The sequence below is a fragment of the Athene noctua genome, chromosome 13, assembly GCF_965140245.1.
Source record: "Athene noctua chromosome 13, bAthNoc1.hap1.1, whole genome shotgun sequence".
NCBI classification, from domain to species: domain Eukaryota; kingdom Metazoa; phylum Chordata; class Aves; order Strigiformes; family Strigidae; genus Athene; species Athene noctua.
In genome coordinates, this window is record NC_134049.1 from 21197672 (window position 1) to 21222949 (window position 25278).

Consider the following 25278-nt stretch of genomic DNA (forward strand, 5'->3'; position numbering starts at 1 on the left):
CTACAGTGCAATTACTCATAGCCTGACTATGGATAATGATCAAACTAGATGGGAGCATCTCGGCCGAATCACCTCCTCCCTGGGGCGCGTGGGCTGTGCTATAGAAACCCCAGCTATACATACACATAAAGTAGAGCAGAGACCAGTAGAATATGATGAACGTTTTCCCAGATGGCAGTGCAGAGCTGAATATTAGGTGATTTATGGCGGATTCCCTCCAAGTGAAAATCTCTCCTACCATGGTGGTGGGTTTTTTGCAGTTCATTTGGCTTTTCATTTGCTGAACGGCTTTGTGCTGTTTTCACTTGCAGGATGGGGCCTCATCATTTGTGTTTTCTTACAGATTTTTTTTTTCTCCTAGGAGAAAACCATCTCTCCTCCTGTTCTCCGTTAGCCTAATTCTGCATCCCCAGCTGGTGTGTGAGAGTATTGGAGTTACTCCCACTTTCCAGGGGGATAAATCATGTCAGAGGCAGGGGCTTTTGTTCAAGGTCCAATACCTGGAGGAGGAGTTTCTCCTTCCAAATGGAGATAGTCCCCGGGAGAAATAATCCCACTGGAAATAATCCAGTGCAAAGAGGGTTTATCGAATCTTTTTAAAGGCTCTTTCTCACTGACAATTGATGAGTTCATAGCTACCAATATCCATTAGAGGGTTTATTTTATTTCTTGTTAGAAAATAAACTGAAAAGGCAGAGCCTGAGAAGAGTAAAACCAGCCACAGAGACCGAAGACTGACAGCAGCTGCCTGGCAGACAGTGAGTGAAAATGCTCTGACAAGATGAAATGTTTTTTCTTTCATTGAAATCACTCCCTTTCCGAATGACTAATACGCAGCTATCGCACCATGGATATTTCCAGAGCGATGAGATGTTTTTAAAATATCTCACTGTGCCTCAAAATATCTCACTCTGGCTCAATAGATCATCCAAAACACCACCCACGGAAATCATAAATAAATAGATACTATATTGCCGTAAAAGAGCAGACTGGCCAGGGCCAGGGCAGCATCTTTCATCGGCAAGTAAACGAGGCCACTGAACTCCTCACCTCGGTGCACACTCCTGTAGGGATGCCTTTTGGAGATGGAAACACCAAACCCTTGCGAGCAGAGCTGGACACCTTCTCCTCTCCCCAGCACCTTTGCAAATCTGTCCTGTACAGATTAGCTCCTCAATGTCATAGATCTCTCCCTGAATGAGCAACTTGGATTGAAGAGGTACAGTGGACTCCAAGGTACCAGCAATCACATGTGCTCACCAGCACAGCAGCCCCTGAGGAGGTGGCTGATAGGCTCTGGCCCCCAGGTCACCCCTGGAAATCCACACACCCCTTGGGCACCCCTCTTGCCTATGCAACAGCTTCAAACCCCAAACAGCAGGACTCAGAAATGCTTCATCCTACCGCCTGCCCCTAAACAGCCAGTGATGCTGCCAAGACCCCTTTGCACATCACTCCCTTGTCGTCAAGCGAAGAGGGTAGGGAAAAGGACACCCACACCCCGGGAACAGCTGTCGTTTGGGTGACGCGCTGGCAGGGGTGCCAGCTCGGCAGCCCCCACATCACCTCGCCCTGGCCCCCCCGGCGGCAGGTCCCAGCCGGGCACGAAGCACCCCGCTTCAGAGCCAGGAAACTCCTGCCCTCATGACAAAGGCTCTGAGGAATTGCGACTGAGCAGTTGCAAAGCCACCCCCAGGCAGATGATTCTTTTACACATTTCAATGCACTCACTCCAGGCTCAGAGAGAAAAAAAGCAGCAGAAGTCAACAAGAAGGCACGGAGCAGGAAGACCCATGGGCTGACTTGCCTTGCATGTGCTCCAACCCCGTTGTGGGGGAGAGGGCTTGTGCCAGACCCTGTGCAGTTCTCCTCCCTGCAGCAAAGGGACCTGAGTCCCAGTCCAGGCTTGGAACTGGGCACAAGGACAACTCCACTTAGTAGCACAAGCAAAACCCCCAGACAGTCTGCGTGCAGATGTACTTTAAAAGCTCCCTGAATCCTGCTGTCCCCAGCTGAGATCTAGCCCAAGCCAGCTGTGACACCCCGAACTGCAGGCAGCTGCAGCCCAGCCCAGCACCGGCTCACTCTGCAGGAGCTGCATCTGCTTTTTCTCTTCCCTAGGAATCAGGCAACACTTCTTGTTTTGCTGATTGAAGGAAAAGAGAGCAAATCGTTTTGAGGAACTGAAAATGGGTTCCCTTGCTTTTCTAAGCAAAATTCAAAAATTGTTCAGATCACCCAGGCTGTGTTGTTTCCTCTTTAGAGGCATTTATTGAAGCACATTTTGAAACTTGGGGAGATTAAGCAGCTTTTCAGACCAGCCAAGTCAAGATATATCCCTCAGAAACCACAGACAATCTGATGCTTGTCTCCTTTTTTTTTCAAAAGGGCTGAAACTACTTGTCCAGCACAGCAGGAACTGGTGGTTTCCCTGAGGTTGGGAAAGGGAAACACCTTGCCTGTAGAAATTCAATCCTGCTGCTGACGGACTTGGGGAGCCCAGCATCAGGATGCTGCAGCGATGGGCCATCGACACCCAACATCCCTGGCAAAGCTCTGCCAGCCCAGCCAGCCCTAGTCCTACCCAGCAGACTCTGCTTGGCTTTTCTCTCCAATTCCCTTTCCTCCCACCGGGAACAGGCAGCACTGGCGGGGCTGGAGAGAGTTGACAGAGATGCTGCAAAGGCAGGAGGGAGAAAGCCAAGGCCCCGCATTTCCAATGAAGATAGCTCCAACATCTGTCCTCAGCCAGAAATGTATTCACCCGCACAGACACACTCATCAGATGAGGCTCTAAAATATTTACTGCCCAAATATCAATCCTCATAAAGCGAGGCAGCCATTTGGGCTCGGGGAGGGGGAAGGAGATGGGGCGGGTTGTCAATAATGTCATAACCACGGGCAATTTTATGTATCTCTGGAAATGGCCAAGGAACACGCAGTTTGACAGATGTGCAAACGGGTAATGCAGGCTTCCTAGTTATGAGCATGAGGATGTCAAGAAGAATAGATGAGCAGTAATTCAAAGTATATTGGGCTTAGAGAAGTACACAGGCATCGTAATGAATCCAGGATGGGCACTGTGGTGGAGGGAGGGCTGGAGAAGGAGGAGGCAGCATGCTGGTCTGGGAACGCAGCCCCAGCCAATGCTGTGGAGCGACTGCGGGATAGGGGACCCGGGCAGGTGTTTGGTGGGCAGAGCTGTGCTGCTGTGGGGTGTTACTGCACCAAGGGATCTGTCAGCCTGCCTGTTGCTTCCTGGGGCTGGACTGACCTCCAGGCTGACTTCTCCTTCATCCTCCTTCCCATATGCATCTCTACACAAGTCTCTCCCACCATTGTGCCACCTTTCCTTTCCTGTGCTGGGAAATTCAAGGTTTTAGCCAAATACCTGCATTTTTCACCACAAACAGTCAAAAAAAACCCCTCACCAAGAAACCAGATTAAGTTTCAAGTTTAGGCTCAGCAGAACTACTACCTTTTTTTTTTTTACTTCCATCTCCAAACTAAAAAACAACCCCCAGCGCCACAGCAGTGGCCGCCGCCGCCCCCAGCACCGCCTCCGAAGCACAGGCACTGCTCACACCTATGACTAGTGCCTCGCCCGGCATTTCCCCATCCCACCTTGGCTGTTTTATAAAAGCAGCATCACACAGATGCACGCTACACCTCCAGCCACACGTTGCTGCATCCTGTGCACGCTCTAGCCCCAGACCCGTGGATCCCAGCAGCATGGAGGACTATGGAGGCTGGCTGGCTTCCAGCACAAAGCCAAGGTGCTGAAAATAAAGAAAACACAACTTAAATAGAAATTAATGATACTGGGACACACTTTTCCTCAAGTGTTTGCTTTGTCAGAGAAGTGCTGAAGCACGTTGCAAGGGGACCATCAGGTAGTCCCAACCGACCTCACTTAGCCAAGCCCAGACATCGCCGCTCCGCTCTTTTTTTCCCCAAGATTCGCCTCCTTCAGCATTTCTGGCAGTGAAATTCCCACTCCCCCACCTCCCGCAGTGCTCTTCAAAAGGATACAGTCATCAGCTGGGGTGGTAGAGCCAAGCACACCCTTCCTCCCTCACAAGTCCCCCCTGCGGGTTCCCACAGACAAGTTCATCGTTTTTCCACACCCCAATGCTTTCGTGGGGGGAATTACTCACGAAGGCAAGCAGGCACCCCGCACACCAGCAATGCTCACAACGGTGATTTTTCCTGCGTAAAAATCCATGAATCACTGTACAAGTCAGCCTGGCTTGAACTGAAACACACTGCTCACCATTGTTTATTAAAAAGAATTAATCAGCAATCTTTTTCCTGGCTGATTTTATGAAATATGACTTATCCCAACCATTCACTAACAAGTTACTGTGACATCCAGCTGCAAACTTCCCCTGCTTGTGCTTTGGGAGCTTTCCACATGGCTCATGGAGTGCCGCAGGGTTTTGTTAGGTCAAATGACCGATGACTGAATAAGCTTGAATCTTAAGGAAATGTTTCCTACAAATTTCAGACCCAGGAGACACTTTTGGCACTGTCTGTTCCTGCAGACGTGTTGCTCAGTGAGTAATCCCACTTGAGCCAGGGAGCCCCAGGGTGTTTCAGCCCTGGGCAAGGGTGACATGGTGAGAAGGAAGAGGCAGGGACAGAGCGGGAGCCTGATGCACAGCACATCTCCTTAAAAGCCACTCACAGCCACCACCCCAACCAAGCCACATGCAGGCAGGAGGGCAGGGACAGGCAGGGGCTGGCATCACTCTGCATGGACACAGCGGCTCTGACCCGATGAGACAACCAAGCGGGAAGAAACCCATAACGAGAGCTTCTTTCTAAAAAATGTCCTTGCTATAATTTAACTTTTCTCTCCTGGAAGCACCCTTCTGTGCACAAGAGCTCTGCCATGACACAGTATAAGAGCAGCAAACTTCAATGCCCACAGTTGCAATAGCAGAAAAGAGATAATTGCACTTCTTACAGCAGCAATAACTTACCTCGGGAAAACTTTTCCTGCTAATGAGGCTCTTCTGGTCTAAAATTCTGTGAGAGTTGAGATGGCTGGTCTGGCTGCCAGCTCATAGTGGGTACAGGCAGGCAGGTGTAGGAAAAGCAGGCCAGGAAACCACCACCATGGTCCCAACCTCATTGCTTTGCAGCTTACTGGAGTTTAGTTTTCCACTGCTAGCACTGTACCAGAACTGGCTTGCATTTATTTCTCCTTAAAAAAAAAAAATACCGCTACATCAGCTATTGTCTCCTATGCCTCCTCTTGCCTTTGGCTACGTGCTGATTTTAAGCATCTCCCAGCAGAGCTGCACCTGCCATCCCATCCTAGGCCTCTGCAGGGGATTTTCTGCATCAGTGCCCACACGCTTACAGGTCCTGCGGAGCCCCTGGCTGGCACCACCGGGGGGGCCAGGGGACAAGCCTCTCTGCTGATGAGTGCCAGCTGCTGAGCAGGTCACCTGAGCCGCAACAGCTGGAGGCAGAGGCAGCAATTGTGTGCTCACCTGGAAGGGCAGACATCCTCCCATCTCTTGCAGAGCTGCTGAGAAACCAGCTCCCGGCTTTTCTCCTAGAAGTTTAATACCACCATACTTGAGCTACAAGGAGAAGATACAAAACCCCCTCCTCCCCTGGTCCAGGCAACCCCTCGGCAGAGCCAGAAGTGAGCCAGCTCTGTAGGAGAGCCAGCTTCCAGGGAAATGCTTGGATGGTGGCGGTTTCAGCGAGCTGGGATGTCATCTTCCCTTTTGCAGGGACCCGCAGGCCAATGTCTGTGGCGTGGCTGTGCTCTGGCACAGCCCCTCTGTGCCCAGCACATCCCGGGGCAGAGCCACTGCTCCCCAGCACCAGCCCCACTCCTCATCGGCATGCTGGGCACATGCATCCCAGCGGCACGGGAGAGCTCTCCCTGAATTCAACCCATGCACCCAAGCGGCCGCAGCAGGAAGGCTTGGAAAAAGTAGAGCAAGAAAAGCAAAAGGGAGGGAGGCCCAAAGCCACAGCTGAGCACAGCAGGGCACCTCAGGCTGCAAAGCCAAGGCTGGCAGCATCGCTCCGGTTACCTGCATGACCTTGAGAGCCTGAGATAAGCTGCAAAGACGAGAGGGAAAGCCTCCAGCAGCAGCTCTGCACGCTACGAAGAACAGGGAAAGTCAGGCGGGGTACAGAGGGGTGGGTGCCATTTGGGATGTGCCACCCCAGCCATGGAGCTCGCCGCATGGGCCAGGCTGCTTTTACCTCTGCCACAGCTCCTTCCCCAAAAACGCAGCTCACAGCCCGGAGCCTTCTTTGCACAGCACCTCAGCGGGGCTTGGGTTCTGCCCCCACATCAGCACATGCGTGGGAAGAGGGGAACACCCCACATCACTCCTCTCGGACCCAGCTCTTGCACCGGGCAGCAGCAGGAGGAGGGGGTAGGCTCTGCCTGTGCTCCCCGGAGGGAAGGGCAGCCAGCCCCGCCTCTGCCATGCAGGAGACACTGCCAGATCACAGCGTGTGTATCTTGAGAGCTCAGAATAAATATTTAAAGATGGAGGAAAAAAAACCACCGCTCCTCTCTGCGAGCAAGTTCTCAGTCTTTGCTCTGGGATTTGAGGCAGAGACAGACAGAAATATGACAAAGGAGACGCAGGTTTCAGCAAATCATGGGCACATCAGAAGCGATGTCTTTCAGATGCCGGCTTTGGTGCAAGATAAATTCCCTCCTGGCCGTATGCCTGACAACCCCAACAGCCCTCAGGGACTGCAGGTCTGCTTTCCCTGCAGACACACGTGGCTGCAGCAAGCCCACCTCCTTACACCCATCCAGGTGATGCCCAGCCCGTGACGGGAGCCAGGATGTTACCCAGATCCCTTTCCAAGTTAGTTAAAGCTGGTCCTGACCCATGGTCATGTATGTTCCCTCCTTTCCCTGTCCTGCAAGCACGCACAGGGCGATGGGCTCTGCAGCAGGGTGTCGGACAAATGCTCCAAAATTCCTATCCCCACAGCAGAGCTCTGCCAGAGGAGCAAACCACGGCTCGGCTTTCTCGGTGTCTCACATGACTGGGCGGAAGGATGGGAGGTGACAGCTCCACTCAGCTCCCTCCAGCCCCGTGCTGGGCCATCACTCGGAGGCAGTGGCCGGAGCAGCCACAGAGAACGGGCTGTTCTATATAGCAAAGGCTGTCCTCAGGATGCTTTTATTTCCAGAGAGAGCTCATTAGCTCTGGTTGTGCAGGAGTTCGGGGTTTTTTTTCCCCTGTTACCAAGAGCTGGAAAACTCCCCCGAATAACATCTCTGAGCATGGGTGGAACAAAGACAGGGCACGGGGCGGGGGGAGAGCAGCAACAAAACCAGAGATAATCAAAGCTGCGGCTGCAGCCTTACATCACTTATGATCTCCGTCTCGTCTGGATTTCCCAGCTGGAGCAGCCTCTGCTCGCTCAGCCCCCAGCAGCACCCGGCAGCCTCCTGTGTGAGGGGCTGAGCCCAGCCCCACTCACCCCACCGCCAGGCTTGTCCAGAGCGGGCTCTGCTCAAAGGGCGAAGGAGCTGCAGAGGAGCATTTTAGATGCCAGGGAACTGGATTCAAGCCTCCTCGGGAGCAGCCCACCGGATCAGATGGGATGACAGGAGCTCAAGGGTCTTGTGCATGCACTAGGCAAGGAGGAAGGCTCTGTCTCTTGCACTACTACAGGAGGGATTTAATGCAGGCACATCCTACCCAGATGGGAGCTCAGGGATGCCCTGGCAGAGATGCCCTGCTGGGATCAGTCTGGAGCAGCCACCACCTTACCAAACCCTGATTCTCCTCTCCCATCCCTGCACAGTCCAGCACGCACTGCAGGGGATGCAGCCGAGAAAACACATATGGCAGAAGATAAGCCAGCTCCTCAGATACAATCACAAGCCCCATTATCTCCTTAACCCTTATTCGATTCACTTATCCATCCCAGATCTATTCCTCCTTATCTAAATCGTCCTCCTGTTCTTTCCCATCTCTCCCCTCACAGTCGCTCTCGGAGCATCGCAGCCTCCCCAGAAGCAAGGGAGGCTGCAGGACAGCCTGATGCCCCAGGCTGCCACTCAGCACAGCTAATGGGATAGACTCCGATTGACTGGCCCCGGCGATTTAAAGTTAATAAAATGTTAAAAGCAGCCCTATAAATCACCCATGCAGGAAGTGACCTGGACAGGAGGCCTAACGAGTTAGCAGAGGGTTTTATTTAAAAGCCATTTGTCTGAGAAGTGCAACACAAAGAGTCAAATAACTCTTAGGAAAACAGCAGTGCTGGAGCTACCGGGAGGATTAGATCGGGCTGGATATTTATGGCTGAGGATGTCAGCCTTAGCAGTGCTAACCGGCCCCTGCTTCCCTGGCTGGAGGGCTGGAGCATCCCAGCTGATCCCAGCTCCAGAGGCACAGGCAGGGAGCTCGCAAAGGGAGTAAGGACAAGCTAGACCTCAGCCATGACTTCTGTTTTTAGCTCATGGTAGCCACTGCAACCCTCTTGCAGACCTCTCAAAACAGGAGTCTTGTGCCCATGCCCACCCTGCGATAGGCTGGTGACATCCTCCTCCAGCTCCCCTGCACAGGGGGTTACACACATACAGAAGTCACAGTTCTCATGTTACTGCACACAGCTGACACCTCTGTTTGCAAGAAGAGGCTTGAAAACAACAGCCCCAAAAATCTCAAAACGCAAAACAATCCCCGAAATCAAGATTTTTATTTCTAAACCTGATTTCCACTCCTCAGCCATGAACTCTGGTTCAGTGCCCATCAGGAGGGCAGTTAGCCCCGCAGCAGCCGCAGCCCTGCCTGCAAACCAAGCTCTACTTCCACCTTCAAAAAAGTACTGCAAAGTGCAAAGAGCAGATACTGGGACAGGGGCTCATCCCCCTCCCAACCACCCCCCGACAGCCATCCCTCAATCCCCCACTGCAAGAAGCCTTCAAAATACCCCAAAGGCCTTTTACAGTGGGAGGAAAGGCGCCGCGTGCTTGGGAAGCCTCCAGAGCATCCTTAAGAGGCAAATTATAGATAATTATCCTTGGAAGTACATCAGGGAAGCAGAGGCAGTCGCAAGGCACCGGTCCCACCCAAGCCCGGCTCCTTGCAGCAGCCCAGGCTACCTTCTAAAACTACAAGCAAATTCACAGATGGGATACGATCTGCAAGCAACGGGTTACATCGGGAGCTACCCCACCTTCAAAATCACCTTTTAATCGCAAGATGAGGGCAGTGCTCACCCCTGACCCAGCACCTCGCCCTCCCAGCAAGCCAAGAGAGGGAGAGGAGCAGACTGCAGGCAGGCAGCTGTGCACGCTGCCCAGGGAACAGTGCCCACCCGGGCAAGGCAGGAGATGCAACGACCCAAGAAATAACCCGGCTTTCACTTGCATTCGCAAACCCCTTGCTTTTCACAGACAGAAAGGATGCGGTCCTTACCTTGTGAGGGATGCGGGAGGCTGGGTGCAGGCAGGTTCCTGGGGGAGCGGGGAAGCCTAGCAGCACCGGGGGGCTGCGGCTGGGGGGCTGCTCCGGCGGCTCTGCAGGCGGCTCATGGCTCCCGGGCACAGGGGGCTGCAGGTGAGAAAGCACAGGAGATGTCAGGCTGGGAATGCACAGCCTTGAGTGCCCACCAAGCAAACCCAACCCCACAGCAAGTTGGACTTGAAGGTAAGGTGAAGACCTGTAAAAAATGACTTTTTTCTATAATGATCTTCTTTTCCCCCGCCCCATCACCAAGGACACAAGAGGAGTCAGGTGGGACCTGCTTAGCTCTGGACACTAAGCAGATGTGAATTCTTGAAGAGGTCCAGCACCCCTTGAGGAGCTCCCGCCAGCCATAGGGTGCTATTTGGCAGCAGTTCCCAGAGGATGTTACCGTGCTTCCAGCATCACTGGTGGGGATGGAAAAAAGCACAAGCTCACCTGGGCAAGCAGCTTCCCTGCCCATGCTGATGTACACAGCTGAGAACATGCAAGGGAAGGACCCCCCAGCTCAGTGGGCCCAGCTGGGGGTCTCACAAGCCCAGAGAAGTTCTGCCCCCTGCTCCCAAGTCAAGCGGTCCCACTGCCACCTCGGATTATACTAAGAGAAAGCAGGTCCCTGACCTGCTGATCTGCAAACACTCGTCCCAACTTCAATACTGAAAGAGGAGTGAGACCTTTTCCTGATGGAGGAGATAGCACCTTCACCCCTCCTCGAACCAGCTTCACCTTCGCGTGCAGCACTATCCTCTCCAGCATGGGTTTGATTTAATACATTTATTTAGCTGTAAGGTCCCCAAGGCAGAGCTCACATCCTTTTTGCGTCTCAAACAGTTTTGGGTTGTCAGTGCTTAACAAATTAATAATAAAGTGATGGCGCCTTGAAAAATACTCTCCTGTTCTCAGAAAAGGGGCTGCGTCTCCCAATTACTCCAAAGGGCAACGCTTTAGACCTTGCTGAGCAAATGGTATTTAGCCACAGCCACCTTTCAATAGGAATGATGTGATCCTGCAACAGCTGCAGTCAAGTGTATCACATCTTAAGATATTCCCACACTACAGAGTGAGAGGGCAGGGAGGAGGAGGGATGGAAGCAAATGCTGTTATCTTAGGTATTTTTTAACAGTCATCCCCAACCTGAGGCCTGGCAGCCTATCCCAAGTTGCCAGTTACGCTCAACATCTCGGTCATGAAAAGTATTCACGAGGTTCTCGGTAGAGGCTGGCAAATATTTGCCAAGGATTCTTCCAAATCTCCTAGCCTGCCATGTGCTTGCTGCAAATTTGTTTGCTGACCGTGGTCCTTGCGCTAATTTGTAAATGAAGAGCAAAGAATAAGATGGCTGTATCATGTAGGGGAAGTCGAGAGAGGAGTATCCTATTCCATGGGGAAGACAACGCCACCGACCCTAACGAGGACTCGGTAATTAACAGCTGCAGCACGGGAGTGCAGGGGGGCCTAACGCCCATCTCCTGATGCTGATTGTGGCCGAGGGAAGTTATCTCTCAGCGAAGGCAGCACTGGGGAATGGAAAGGTGCTGCTGGGGATGGCGATAGCTGCATGTCAGCAGCACCTCCAAGGTATATGGGCAGCAGTTTCCCCGGTGCCAGGTTCCTGTGTGGGCACGTTGCAAAGGGGTGGTGGGAAAGCATCCTCTCCCCTTCCCTGCTCCCCCAGCTCTGATCTTGGCACCTTACCAAGCTCCAGCCCAAGCCATGCACGTTGCTAATTAGCTGCACTAATTAATCACAGTTTCCATTGTTTATTCTTTTGTTCTCTCACAAACACCCATGCTGCCCAGCATGGTAAGCTGCCGTGGCATTCACAAAGTGCCAGCCCGGCTGCAAAGCAAAGCTGGTGGAGCTGGCCCCAGGGGATGGGGGGCACTGACCACCTGAGGCTGCTGCCACCACCGCAGGGACATGGAGCGGGCTGGAGCACATGTGCCACTGTACCCATTCCCACCTCTGGCCACCAGCACCACAGCCTGGTCTTCCTCTCTGCAGCCACAGGGCTGGCTGGCTGGCTGTCCCTCCATCAAATCCCCCCAGGGAGACACTCCACGCTTGTTCCCAGGAGTGGGCACCACAGCCGGAGCTGGCACATGGCCCCAGTGCACAGGCAGCCATCCACCTGCCCCCGGCTAATCCCCCCATGCACCGAAATCCTGCCTTTGTGCTCACTAGATCCACTGCCCCAGCATTAGGCACCCCCAATCCCAAGCTATTCTCTGGAAAGCTCCCTTGCCCATGGTGGGGGGACAGCTGGGGTGTTCCCCTTCCCCAAGGCAGCCCTGACACCCCAGAAGCACGGGGAGCAGGAGGACAGCCTGGCTTTGACTCCTTGCCAGTGCTGGCAGGCTGTGCCAGGGATGAACCCGACAGACCATTACCTCTGCTTGCTCCCTTATGTCAGGGCTTTTTTTAACCAGGTATTTTTGAAAAAAAAAAGAAGAAAAAAAAAAGACACCAAGGGGAGAGAAAAGAACTGTTAGTCGAAGGGAGCCTGTGTTGTTAAATACAGAGAAATTCAAGTCTGGAGTCCAACAGAGGCCAAGGTTTCCGGGCTTTGACACAGCTGACAAGCTGGAGCACAATGAGAAAATGCACACACAGAAATAGCCAGGCAGGATAAAGGATTTACTGCCTCTTTCACAGAAAAGAAAAGAATAAGCTTAAACACTCCATTTAGGAGTGGAAAAAAAAAAAAAAAAGAAATCTGCAGGAAGAATATTTGAGCAGCCAGATTACTGGGAGGTGAAGAAAAACCAAATCCTGCCTGTCCTGGGTGCAGAAGGGGATGGTGCTGCAGCAGGGCAGCAGCATCCCCAGAGAGATTCGCACTGGGCCTCCCTAATCCCCCGTGGCATCTTGCAGGGAGCACACACACAGAAGCCAACTCCCACCTCAGATCCACGTCCTCTGTCCCCTCCTGCCCCGCCCAGGGTTAGAGCATCATGGTGAGCCCCATCCCAGCACAGCCAGCTGTCATGCCAACATCTGCACACTTTCCTGCCTCTGCAGCATTTCTCCTGGCAGCGAGATCACGCTCTTCACTCAAATCCTTCTCCGGAGTCCACCGCCCCGGTGCCACCCACCCCAGCTAATGAGGCTTCGGCTCCATGGCTTTCAGACAGGCTTTTCCATGATGGGAAGACTCCCGGCTCTTGGCTGCCCTCCGTTTCATTTTCATGAGGAAATCATCTCAGACAGGCACCGTGAGGCCACGGCTGGGGAGGCCTGATGGATGGAGAGCCAGGGGCTTCAGGGAACAGCTCCCTCCCACCGCCTCCCCAGGTTTGTCCTTGTTGAAGAGGAAAGTTCTGAGTTCCCTGAAAGTTTCCTCCAACTTGTGATGAAAGGGAAACTCTCTGGGGGAAGAGATGGGAACACGGTTTCTCTGATGAAAGTATTGCAGTGGGATTTTTTTTTTTTTTTTCCCTTTTGAGTAACACCAGTTAAAACAGAGCATTGCAGCCAACCAAGCAGAAGGTCTTACCCTTTCTATGGCAGGAGACCAAGTCTCCCAGCTGGAGACCAGGACAGAACCCACCCCTGGTCCTGTCAAGAAGCAAGTTAAAATCAAAGCCATCATTTCTGGGCTGAAACAGTGCAAGATTCACAAACCTGCTCACCCCCCAGCCTGGAAGCGCCAGAGCAGCTCAGACTGTATTTCTGAAACTCCTGGGTGGCCGGGAGCTGCTGGTGGGTCATTTACTCCATTACCCCTTGGAGAAGAGGGATTCATTGTGCCTGAAGCATGTCCAATGGCTACGGTCAAGCCTGGCCCTCAACATCTCCAGCAAAGCCAATCCTACAACCTTCCATGGCAGCTTACGCACAGATTAAATTGCCCTGATAGTTATGCATTGAGAGTTTTTTTATAAAAAGCAGCTGATTTCTCAGCAGCAACAAATACTTGGGAAAGCTTTCTCTCTGGCAAACTCTCTCTATTGTTCATCTCTTTCACATAAAACGTAGCTAATGAAGAGGGAAAGAAGGATCTTGGCTTCTTTCAAAACAGTCTGAAATATTATATTAAAAACATGCACTGAGTGTTGACATATTTAGTGCGTTGCTTTATAAAGCAAATTGCCCGAGCTCATTCAGAGCTTGACACCATTAAAACAGCACATAACTACGTGACTGAGAGGATACCATTGCAAGAAGTCCCACTTTGGGGATGTACAGAGCACCCTGGAGCAGCCAGACAGCCCTGACTCTGGCTTTGGTGGGAGCTGAAAGCCACCAGCATCATCCAGCCCTCAAAGGGAGGGATGTACAAGCACAACTCAACGTGCTAACGTGAGAGTGCAGCAGGTTTCAGACCCATGAATCCTCCCTGCCTAAATCCCCAGCTCTTCATCTAGGCATCTCTAAAGGTCTGTGGCTGGGAGGATGTGGGATGTACCACACCAGGCTCTCCCAGAGATGAGCATCCATGCTGTGGGAGCAAACATTGGTATTCCCCTTACCACGCCAAGTTCAATCCCCTGGAAAAGGGCAGAAAGTCTCAGTTCAGTAGGTTTTGAGCTGGAGACATCTGGGTTTCTCTCCACTTAAAAGGAGAAAGAAGGCGATAGACTGCCCTCAGTATAAGCACACAAAAAGCCGAGCACTATAATCACCAAAAATCTACATTTTCTGTCCAAAAACGCATTCAGCAATACAACCTCCAGAGCTCAGAGCCACCAGACCTCAGCCCTTCCTGCTGCAAGTGCGAGGTTCAGTCCCCAGATCAGGCAGCTGCCTGCAGAGGCCGGCTGGGTTTCTCTCCCCGCGTGGCATATGCAGGGTGCCTACAGAGCATCTGTCCTCTCCCCGGGCATCTTTGAAGTGCTCCAGGCTCCACTCAACAGGATTTTCCAGACGTTAAACTGATGCTCAGAAAACAGACATAGAAAAAGCTTTCATTACAAGGCTGGTCTGCATCCAAGAGCAGCCCAGGGGCCAGGCTAAGACAGGCAACGGTGCCTTAACAGCCTCTCGCTGGAGGTTGCTATGAGGTATGGCTCTCCGTGGACTCATGGTCCATGCCAGCTCCACGTTTATTTTGCAGGAGCAGGAGAAATCAGCAGGTTTTCTGGCACATTGGCTCTCCTCCAGGGACCGAAAGTTTTGATGCTGACAAAGCCGCCGCACCCTGTTCCTGCTTTGAAGGTGCCCAGTCAAGATATTTGCATATTTCCAGAGATGCTCCTGACCTTGGCAGGGACATCCCAAGGGTGACCAGCATCCTCCCTCCAGCACAGGGAGAGGGAAACTCCAAAGGCTGCCGTGAAAATGTCAGCACTGAGAACTTGGTAGGATTTTCTTTACTGTGTTCCCTTCTGAACACCCTGCTGTACCATTAATTATCCAGTCATGGGAAGTCTCCTTTCAGGCAGGCACCATTTGCGATGGAGGGGCAGACACTCCTCCATGTGGCCAAGTCTGCTCCTGCCAAAGCCCTTGGCTTTAAGACACACAGCAGTTTTCATTCTTTTTACGCTCAAACTGAGCTTCAAGCAGGAAACATCCTGCACCCATCACCTACCAACCTCCTGAAGCTTGTGAGGGCGGTGGTCCTGGGGGGGGATTCCACCTTCCCCTCCAGTCAGGAGACTGACACTGATGGGGTCTCAGCACAGGGCAGGGAATGCCTCAGCTGGAGCGTGTATGGAGCATGTTTAGGTGCATTTACCTGTGACCTAACTCCATCTGCAGGGTGGAATGCTGACACAAGGTTCTGGTTCCCCAGGACAGGTTGGTGCAGAACCAAAGAGCATGGCACCGGCAACTGCAGCCCCATGCCAGGATGCAACTCTGCCCCCCAAGCAAAGCACAGACCCTTAGAAGCCCCAGTGTGCCCCCAGCTCTCTGACCTTCTTTGACTCAGGACTACAAGCCCTCCGAGAAGGTCCAGCAACGCCTCATCACTTCCACCCTCTCCAGACCCCTCGGGTTTATCAACACCAGCGAGCAGGCAGGCTCCCTGCAGTGAGAGCCACTGATCACAACAGATCAGATGGACTCGGGGCTCCTCCTTATTTATATTCCCCTCCAGCCGCAGCCTTCAACATGGCTGAGGAAGGCAAGGCAAGACAAGACAAGGCCTACAGAGAATGCCTAAAGATTATTTCTCTCAGATTTCAATTTATTTTCTATCATTAATGCTTTTGAAAGCCCAACACGTCCTGCAAACAGAAAGAGCATGTTAAATGTGCGGTGGTGGAGCTGCAAAATGCCTGGCACAGGTACCCAGCCAGCCAGGCAGACGTGGCACCAACAGGCACCCTGCTAGCAGCACAGCCAAGGGAAGGGCTTCGGCACCACTGAGCATCACCCTTGCTCTGCAGAAGCTACAATAGAAGCTAGTTATCCCCCATAGAGACATCCCTCACCGTGTGTTCACTCGAGCCTCTTCCCACAGCCCTGGAAAAGCGAGAGGATCATCCTGGAAAGCCTAGGTGCTGAGCATCGCACAGCGGCAGAGAGAACGCAGGACTGGGGGAGAGCGACTTGCATGAGGGCTGAGAGGAGCTGGATTCTTCTGTAATGCAGAGAAGATAGCTTTTGCCAACTATCTGCAGTTTTAAAGCAATTACATTTGGGGAGAAGCCGAGAGCATGTCTGAGTGCTGCACACATGACGGGTGCATTTTAAAATGCAAGAACGGAGTAAGGAAAAAATAGAAAAAGAAAATGCCTTTTAAAAAAATTATTTGATGCAGTAGGTACCGAGAGGATAAAATATTTAAAACTCAGAGAGGGGACAGATCTTGGAGACAGCCAGACATCCCAGCAATGGGACAACTGAATGCTCAGAAGAGGAGCCTGGGCAGTGTGCTCCCACTTACGGTCCCCTTCCCCCTGAGCATGGGAAATCCTCCTCGGGAAGCTCTAACAGCACAGCCGCCAAGCTCTGCCTGGCCCAGCAGAAATCGGGTTTGCCTTAATTAAAACACCATTCACTCTCCACTTTGTCTGCTCACGCAGGAGGGATGGTAACAAGCAAGAGTTGTTGCAGCACTGGCATCAGGGTCAGGTCTCGGTGGGTTTAAATACGCTTGGGAACATGCTGCCCTCAGACAAAATATGGACCTGCCTTAATACTTCCATTTATGGACCTGCATGTTGATCCAAAACCCAATAAATGCTCCAGTATCTACCAGTTAAATCCTTTCCAGGAGCAGTTTTAGTCTGGGGGACAACAGCTTTATTTGGTGATAGATGAGACACTCCTTCCTTCAAGATATAAGAGATACTTCTGATCTCCTTCCCTGACAAGCTGTCACCCTTCACCACCATTTTTCCCCTCTAATCTGCTGGAATTAGAAAGGGTCCCAGGCCATAAACACATCTCTAATTACCAAGGTGGCAGGGGTGGAGCTGCCCCAATCCCTGGAGCTGCTGCACTGACTGTTGCCGGCACTGCTTAAACATCCAATTTATCAGGCAGATGCCCCTTTTGCTTTCTGGCCACGCATCTTCCCCTTGTCTTTATCTGCTCTGGGGACAGGTGTGGGAAGTGGACAAGTGGCATATTCAGCTGCTGGTGACAGAACCCCTTTTCAAAGGATGCTGTTCCGCTGTTATTACCAACTCTTGCCAAGTGGAATTGAGACATGAAGTAGATTTGTGCCCAAGATAATGGCGTTTATTAGACAAGCTATTGAGGACAAAACAAAAGCTAACAGTGGAGAGCCACTACGAGCAGGGCTTAAAGAGAATCCATCAAGAATACAAAGAGGATCAGTGTTAATAGTTGGTGTTTTCCATCAATGATTAGAACCTTGAGCGGTCCCTTAACAACGCCAGCAGAGTGAAGGTTAGTGTCACGTAGCAAGAGCTGACAAACTGTACAAAGATGTCCACACCCTCGAACAAATTCAACCCCTTCCTTCACAGTCAGACATGGCTGAGCACCTCTGCCCCAGGGTGGCAGCCTCCAGCTCACTCACGACCCTTCTCCTTGCCTGTATGAGCATCATACGATACCTATACCGTATGATACCGTATGCTCTTACTACGCAGAAGGATGCCACCTTTCAGAGTGAGGATCCCGAGATGGCTGCTCTGGCCCCTGTCACTGCACCCCACGGCCTGAGCACGGCAGGATGGGGAGGGAAGGAGAATTTAGTCTCTGCAGCCCCCTGGAGTGACTGGGGCACTTCTGATAAAGCCAAAATTGCCTTCCCATGGGGAATACCTTGAAAATCATGGTTCCATCTAGATTTTCCTATTGGAAACCATCCCCTTCTCTCCTCACCAAAGGAGACACGTTCCTGCAAAATCTTGCCATCAAAAAATGCATTTTTTAATGGGGAAAAAAAGTCTTCCATAGGATCTTCCCTTGCATGGTGGTTCACCACCAGCCAGCCTGAGCTCCTGATGGAATTAACTGGAGCCTGGCACGTTGTTCACACTCAGAGCCACAGCAGAGATCTTTGGGAAAACAGCAGAAAGCACAGCTACTAAACAACTGTTGTTCTGGGTCCTTGGTGATTTCTTCTTTCAAATTTCCAGCCCAGGCAAACAACACAGGAAGCCCCATAATCCCCATCCTCAAGGCTAGCCCATGGGGATAGCTGCTTTCACACCCAGACCTCTTCATCCCAACCCTCTTCTCCTTCTCTGGGAGGATGCCAGATGCTCTGGGCCGGGGCAAACGCCAGCGGTGCAGGGCAACGTGGAGGACAGCGAGTCCAGGCGGGAGCATGAGGGCGTCCCTGCAGCCCAGCAGCCACTGAGAAATTTATTGCTTGTGACACATTGTCAAAGTGAGATGTGCCTCATTAGTCAGAGCTGAGGCAAATAAGAGGGCTCCTTAGCCAATTAAAAAAAAAAAAAAATTCAGGGATGCTCCATGGGGCTCACCAGCTCCCCTTCAGCCTCACCAGCGAGTAGGAAACCAAGTTAAGATGTAACACAGATCTGAGTTGCAGTTTCTCCCCTTGACCGAGATGGTGAATTCCCTGTTTCCAGCAAGCGGCAGCGGCTGGGAGCAGCCAGCAACCATCACACAGCCAGGCTGGATCCAGCACAGCCGGCTGGAAAAACACAGAGCTCGAGGAGCCACACCTGACACTTGGAGAGTCTGAAAATGAGAGGTTTCGTTTCACAGCTCCTGGAGCGTTTTGTTTCTCAACTCTTGAAACAGAGCTCATTGACTCTCCTGAGTGGCATTCTCTGCTAAAAAAAAATCTATTTTTAAAAGCTTTTCTTTTTTAAATGACGTGGTTTTCCTTTGTGGGTTAAGCTGAGTTGGCACATGCCTTTCTTTGTTGATTTTTCTTTGTTTTTTCCCCTCCAAGATTTATCAGCCTTTGGTGCAGAGGACACTACAACTCTTCTCCGGCATGGCAGTGATGCTGACCCTCTGGAGTTTTACACTGCCCTGCTCCACCCCAGCCCCCTTGCACAACTGGGGAGGCCCTGGCCCTCCGCAGCCTAGGGAGAGCCCATCCCAGACGCCCCAACATGTGGCAGGCTGCTTGAAAAGGGGTGCTCACAGGCAGCAGTGAGGTCAAGCGTGCCGAGGGGGACGTGGACTGTGCTCCCCGGCTGTACCCAGGATTGCACAGCAAAGCCTCCCAGCACTTGCAGGCGGGGAAAGTCAAACACCGGCGAAACAGGCAGTGGGACCAGTTTGATGCCAGCGGGCATCTGTGGGCAGAGCATCAGATTCGCCATCACAAACCAGCTTGAAATTCTACAAGAGCAGACACGCCTGTTAGCGGAGAAGACCCCCAGCTCACCACCTTCCAGAAGGGCACCAGAGGGACCCAGGAGCTGACGATGGAGCTGTGGATGTTGGATGCATCAGTCAGTCGGGTCCAGCACCACGAGACGAGCCTGCTGTCCCTGCACCAGGGGCCAGGATGCCCCGAGCAGAAAGCAGGTTTCACCTTACACGGGAAACATCCGACAACTGGTGGAGACAGACAGAGAAGAGACCTCTCCCCTCCACCCACAAGAGCACCCAGCAAGAGAAGGGAGAGGCTGCAGGTCCGAAAGGTGCCATCTCCCAGGAGCTGCCCCTCCTCCCACAGCAGCAGCGGAGGGGACAACTCTCCCTTTGAGGTCACCTCCTGCCCTCACACCATGGTTCTTGTTGGGGCCCACTGAACCCCACAGCTCCCAGCCCGTGCCCTGGGTGTGCGGATGCTCATCCTGCCCTCCTCTCCCTGCCCCTGCCCCAACATCAGCAGCAGGCAGGCTGAGCCCAGCCCAGCAGCATTTTCTTAAATTAAACAATAAACAAGGAGCCATTGCAGATTTCCCTTACACTGCAGTTCCTTATTAATCCCCACAGTAAACACAAAGGGGAAAAAAAACCAATTAACCTAAGAGGGATGCTTTCTGTTTAAAGATACAAATGGATGCTAAAAGCAGACAAAGGAACCAGAGAAAATGCATGGCAGGAGGAGTGGGGAGAGCCCACGGGCCCTGGCAAGGGAGGGAAAAGCAGCAGGGCTTGTGCCAGCCATGCCCAGGAGCCTCTCACACACGGGAGCCATCACCGGCACGGGAAGGCAACCTGCAGGGCAGCTTGGGCTGCACAATGTTGCACCCCTTGCAGGGTCTGTCACCCTGGCAAGGGCTTCCTGAGGAGAGGGGGCACCCCCTCACCACCCCATATACACCCCAGCCTGAACCAACTCTCTCATCCCAGCAGGTCCCCAAGGCCAGGCGTGTTGGTGACTCCTGCAGTAGGAGTGGGGTGCAGCACACCAGGCTCCGGGGGGAACAGTTGGGCATCAAAAATACAACTACTCACCTGGAAAAGGGCCAGGACACTGGAACTAACCCCCTGCGCTCCGTGAGTAACGCTGCACGAGGCTGGTTTAATGAGAAATGGCCATTTGAAGCTTAACCGCTCTCACCGGCGGATTCCTCCCTCTCTTCCCACTGTAGCTGCTTCCCATACAGTACACCCAGCTAATTAATTACAGAGCACAATCCAATCAGTCAGGCCATCCTATTACAGTTAAAGGCATTTAAGAGATAATGCCATGAAACTCCAGATGGACTGGCCTGACCCCAGCCTCCAACACCACTGGGGTACTTGGGAACTGCTGCTGCTCCAGCTGACATCCCGGATCCAAACATGTCAAAAAAACCCTTCAAACATTTGCCACGCTCCCTGTGCACCGGGTTTCTGAGCCCTGCTGACTTTAATGAGACCTGTGCTGTCCCCTTGCACTCACACCTTGCCCCAGGGCAGCCCAGGCTCAGAGCTGCCCACAGAGCACACACCAGCCTGGCTCAACACAATGCAGATGACGAAGATGCCACCTGCCTCGCTTCTGCCCGCTCTCAGTTTGCTCTCAGCATGGCAGGAGGAGACATTTGAAGGCCAACTTCTCTCCGCTGCTGCCGACACATGCCCCACATACCGTCAGCTGCCTTGAGGTGTCGTGCACAGTGGATGCTGATATGCTGGGGCAGCCTGATCCCTTCCTACCTCGCCGTATGGCTCTGCTCCACCTCCCTGCTGCTCCCCCAGGTACAAAGAGATGATGGCCACTGCTCAGCAGCAGAGACCAGCCTCACTGGAGATGGGCTTTGATGGCAAGTGGGAGTAGGATTGTGGCTAAAGCGATGGGATGCTGGACAACCAGCCCCTTTACGGTTATTATTGTTGGCACTGATGTGCTGATCTCCATATGGGATGTTCACAGCTTTGCAGGGATGGTTTAAATCTCCTCCTTAGACTAAAAGTGTGGGAGTTCAACCAAAAACTGAAGTGCTGAGGAGGAAGAAGTTATCAGACCCCTTTGACAAAGGCAAGGGATTGCGTTAGCTCAGCCCATTTTGTCCTGAATCAGCCACTGTCCCTCCCACCGCCCCTGGCAAGGGCTATGTTCCCTGGGTGCCCTTGATACCTCAAGCAGCCCTTTTTTCTTAATCACCCCCATCTGAAGCCAAATCCTGACCATGTATCGCTGGGAGCCCTGCTGGTTCCCAAGCCACATTCTGCAATGGTATTAAAGAAAAAACCTGTGGTGCCAGATCCTGAGCATCCCCACAAAGACTCGATGTGGTTACGTTCCTTTGTTCCAGCTGTGCTCCCAGCCGCCTCATGTTTGATGATGAAAGTGGCTGATCCTGTGATTTACTGATCCTACCCTTGGTTAATTCTGCCTACCCGGGGTGAGGATAAGCTCTTGGATTTGCAAACATTTTGAGGATTGTGGTTTTAATTATACTTTTTTTTTTTTTTTCCTTTATTGTGCGTGCATGCCTCAAAAGCTCTTACACCTTGATCCAAAGCCCAAAGTCAAGATGGGGGATACACATCAAGTCTAAATATGCTCCTGTCACAGGTGGCATCAAAAGCTTGTTGCAGCTGAAATGAGTGAGGGTTCTGCTCTCCCTTGGTCCAGCCCATCTCACGGGAGCTTGACCTCCAAGGAGAAGTGAGGAAGTGTCTCTGCTCCTCAATCACACCTCCAACATGCCTTTGTCAGAGACTCAGGCACAGCTAACTGCAGCAAGGGTCAGAAAGCCTCTTCTCAGAGCTGTCCCCAGCCAAGCCATCCCTGCTATGGCTATCACCCAGCTATCCTGCATCAGGACCAGCACCAGTGCGACCAGTGGTCAGCACCAGGAGCATCAACAAGGTTTGTACCCAAAAAACAACCTGCGAGTTTCACTAATGTAGATTTGCAAAGGAGGGATGTGAGTCTGGCAGGACTGGAGCATGGCTGCAACTATCGGCGGTGCTCACCAAGCACAAATGGAAAGGGGACAGCGCCAAGATGACATCTAATAACTGGGTCTTTCTGAAAACAACGTATCTGCACATCTACAAAACTCACTGTCTTACAAGGACATTTACCGAATGTCTCCTCACAGTGTCAGCAAGACATTGGTGATTAGCAAGAGGAGCCAGAACTGATGGTGGTCAGTACAGATGAGACAGAACCAAACCAAGACCTCTAATGCCAGCTGCTGTTACATGCTGGCGGGAACTTCACAAAGGCTGGCTTATTCCACCCAGCACTGAAATGAAGTACAGCTAAGTCATTATCTTGGACCCTAAACCAAGGAACATAACTACAGTAACAACACAACATCACAGCTTCATCCGGAAAAGCAGCGGCACCAGCTCCTCGTATCCACATCCCCTCCAACGAGGCAGCAGGGATGGGGGGCACTGTTTCTTTAAAACATCTGTTCCATGCCCCCCTCCAGGAGGGCTAAGGAATGAGGACAGAGCTCAGCACATCTGGATGACCACGTTATACCAGACCAACACATTATAGGGGCTGGCTGCAGAAAGGGCTTATTTTGTGGCAGTGATAAGGCCATGGTGGGACACCACAGCTGGAGGACTCTGTGGAGGAGCTTCTGCTCTCTGATCCAAATCCAGCTCCAGGGGCCAACGAGCACACCATGGGCGGGACGGGAGACAAGGAGCCAGATGCTCCATGCATGCCAGCACTGCACCCCCAATAATGCGGGGACATTCTCTGTGGGTGCCAAGCTCCCCTGCCACAGCCCTTTGGAGAGGGAAGAGGCTTTTCCCCAGGAAGTTGGAGAACTGAAACTCTTCAAACATTTATCTCGAGAGCTCCTGTAAAGCATTTTAGGGATTTTAGCAGGAGGAGGAGGGAGAAGCTGCTCAAGAAACCCTGAGGCCATCCCACCTCACATGCTTAGAAAACATCTCTGGAGTGCCCTGGTTCTGGAGGTAATTCCCTCATTCTCAGCTCCCCAGGCACCCCATAAAATAGGGCACGTTTCCTGATGGCCCTGCAAGGGCTCCCCTGGGAACTGACTGAAAAGATGAGCAGAAATGAAGCGATGCTGGAAAAGCATCAGAGGATGGCATTGACCTGAGGTTGCGTTACCAGCTCAGAGCACCCGCTCTGCACCAAACCCCCAAAGCAACACACCGGAGAAAGTTCTTCGCTTTCAGCATCCATCTTCCCTTTGCCCCAGCTGTGGCACCAGGATCACTGCTGGAGCCTGCACCGTCCCATTTTCTGTACCCTGACATGAACCCTTCCTAGGAGCCGCCAATTAAACCACTGAACTGTTCTGAGCTCAGCCTTCCATGCATGAAAACCTCCTGTTATTTCACACCTGCCAAGAGCTGTGTCCCAGCAGATTTATCTTGAACTGACACTTGAGGATAATTAAACCCCTCTCTCTCCTCTGTTAGCAGCGCAGCAGATAAAAGGAGAGCCCTGGGGCCCTCCGGTCGTTGTTGCGGTGGGTTGCTTCTGTACAAGTCGAGGAACATGAGATGAGACTCAGTTTCTCAACAGAGACAGGGACGGGGGGGGCAGAGGGACAGCTTTGCCGTTTGCCCTAATTTGGCAGGGGAGCTGAGAAAGACGTAGGGTGCAAACAGGCAGCTTCCCTAGCAGGGCAGATCAGCTGGAGAATGAAGAGCTGCAAGTCAAATGTCTGGGATCAAATCGAACCCCCCCTCGTTGCTAAACCTGAGGTGCCATTCTGTCACCGAGCCGTTGGTCCCTGGCGGTCCAGCCATGAGGGTGCAGGCACCGTCCTCACCCCCTCCAGCTCCAGCCGAGCTGCCCGAGGCCGGGGCTGGCTCCCATGGCAGGCAGTGCACCGAGTCAGCCCAAAGTTGGCTGGTCTGGGGGAGCGGGTGGCGAGGCGGGCGAGCAGCCGGCCCGCCGGCAGCAGGCAGCCCCGCGCGTGCTGCCTGAGGTTACTGGATGCATCGAACCTCAAAGCCGAGCTTCGACCGCCGCGGTTTTGAGGTTGGCGCTGAGCATCTGCCATCGCTCCGGGCTGGGCCTCCAGCAGCTCGGGCGATGGAGACGACAGCCGGGGGTGGAGGGAGGGGGGGGCAGAGCACGGTGACCTCCACCCGCCTGCCCCAGGGAGCCCTTCGCGCCGGGTAGGGGGGGTCCTTCATCCCAGCCCCGCTGCGAGGGCGCCGGGAAGCACTTGCCGAGTGACGCTGCTGAGGAGCCGCAGGTCCCCAGGGAGCACGGGGCGGTGGCTGGGTGTCCCGGGGGATGGAGAGCGACCCGCCACCCCCCTCCCAGCCCCATCCCGCTCCGGCTGCCCCCCCCCGGTCCCCTCCGCCGCCGTTACCTCCGAGGGCTCGGGCGGCGGCCGGGCGAGACGCGCCGCGCTGCAGCTGGGCTCGGCTCCGCGGGGCTGGGCGCATCCTCCGCCGCTCGGGGCTCGGCCGGGCTCCCGCGCCCCGCTCCCCGCCGCTCTCCGCTTGGCTCCGCGCTCCTCCGCTCCCGCTTACCCGCACCCCGCTCCAGCGGCAGCGGCGGGGGCGAGCGCATACCCCGGGGCTTGCGGCTGCTGCCGGCCCCCGCGCAACGCGGTTTCAAGGCTCCGCTCGCCGCCGCGGCTCCGGGCACCTCCCGCAGCAGCAGCAGCAGCCGCCGCTGCCGTACCGAGGCGCCGCGCCCCCCGCCCCCCCCCGCTCCCGCCTCCCCGCTCCCCTCCGCGCCCGGCCCCGGTGACAAATCGCGGCCGGGATTGCTTTAAAGAGAGAGCGCCCGTATAGCCAGTCCCCGGGGCGGGGGGGCTGCTTGACACCCGCCCGGGAATGCAGGTGCCCCCCCGGGGCTGTCCATCACCCCCCCGACCTCCTTTGGGCTCCCTGGGGTGCTGGGCATGCGATGCGGCTGAGCCCCGACAGCTCGTCGCACTGATGGCCGCAATTTTGCGGCCATCAGTGCGACGAGCTGTCGGGGCTCAGCCGTGTCCCCCAGCGCAGGCCACGGGCCACCCTGATGCTGAGCCCCAGCAAACAAGACACAAATCAACCCACCTCCGTTATTTTGTGACAGTGAGAGACCCCCCTGCAACCTGGC

The 25278-nt window shown here is 53.5% G+C and overlaps 1 protein-coding gene across 2 annotated transcripts in view; it reads right to left on the reverse strand.

The window, feature by feature from the left end:
• The window catches only part of LINGO1 (leucine rich repeat and Ig domain containing 1), a 166575-nt gene extending 141714 nt beyond the window's left edge, over window positions 1-24861 (reverse strand). For both annotated transcript variants that reach the window (XM_074916619.1, XM_074916618.1), the window contains exons 1-2: window positions 24539-24861; window positions 9432-9566 (exon numbers count right to left, since the gene is read on the reverse strand). The gene's annotated coding sequence lies outside the window, so the exon portion shown is untranslated. The remainder of the gene's footprint in view (window positions 1-9431; window positions 9567-24538) is intronic.
• Between the last annotated feature and the right edge of the window lie 417 nt (window positions 24862-25278).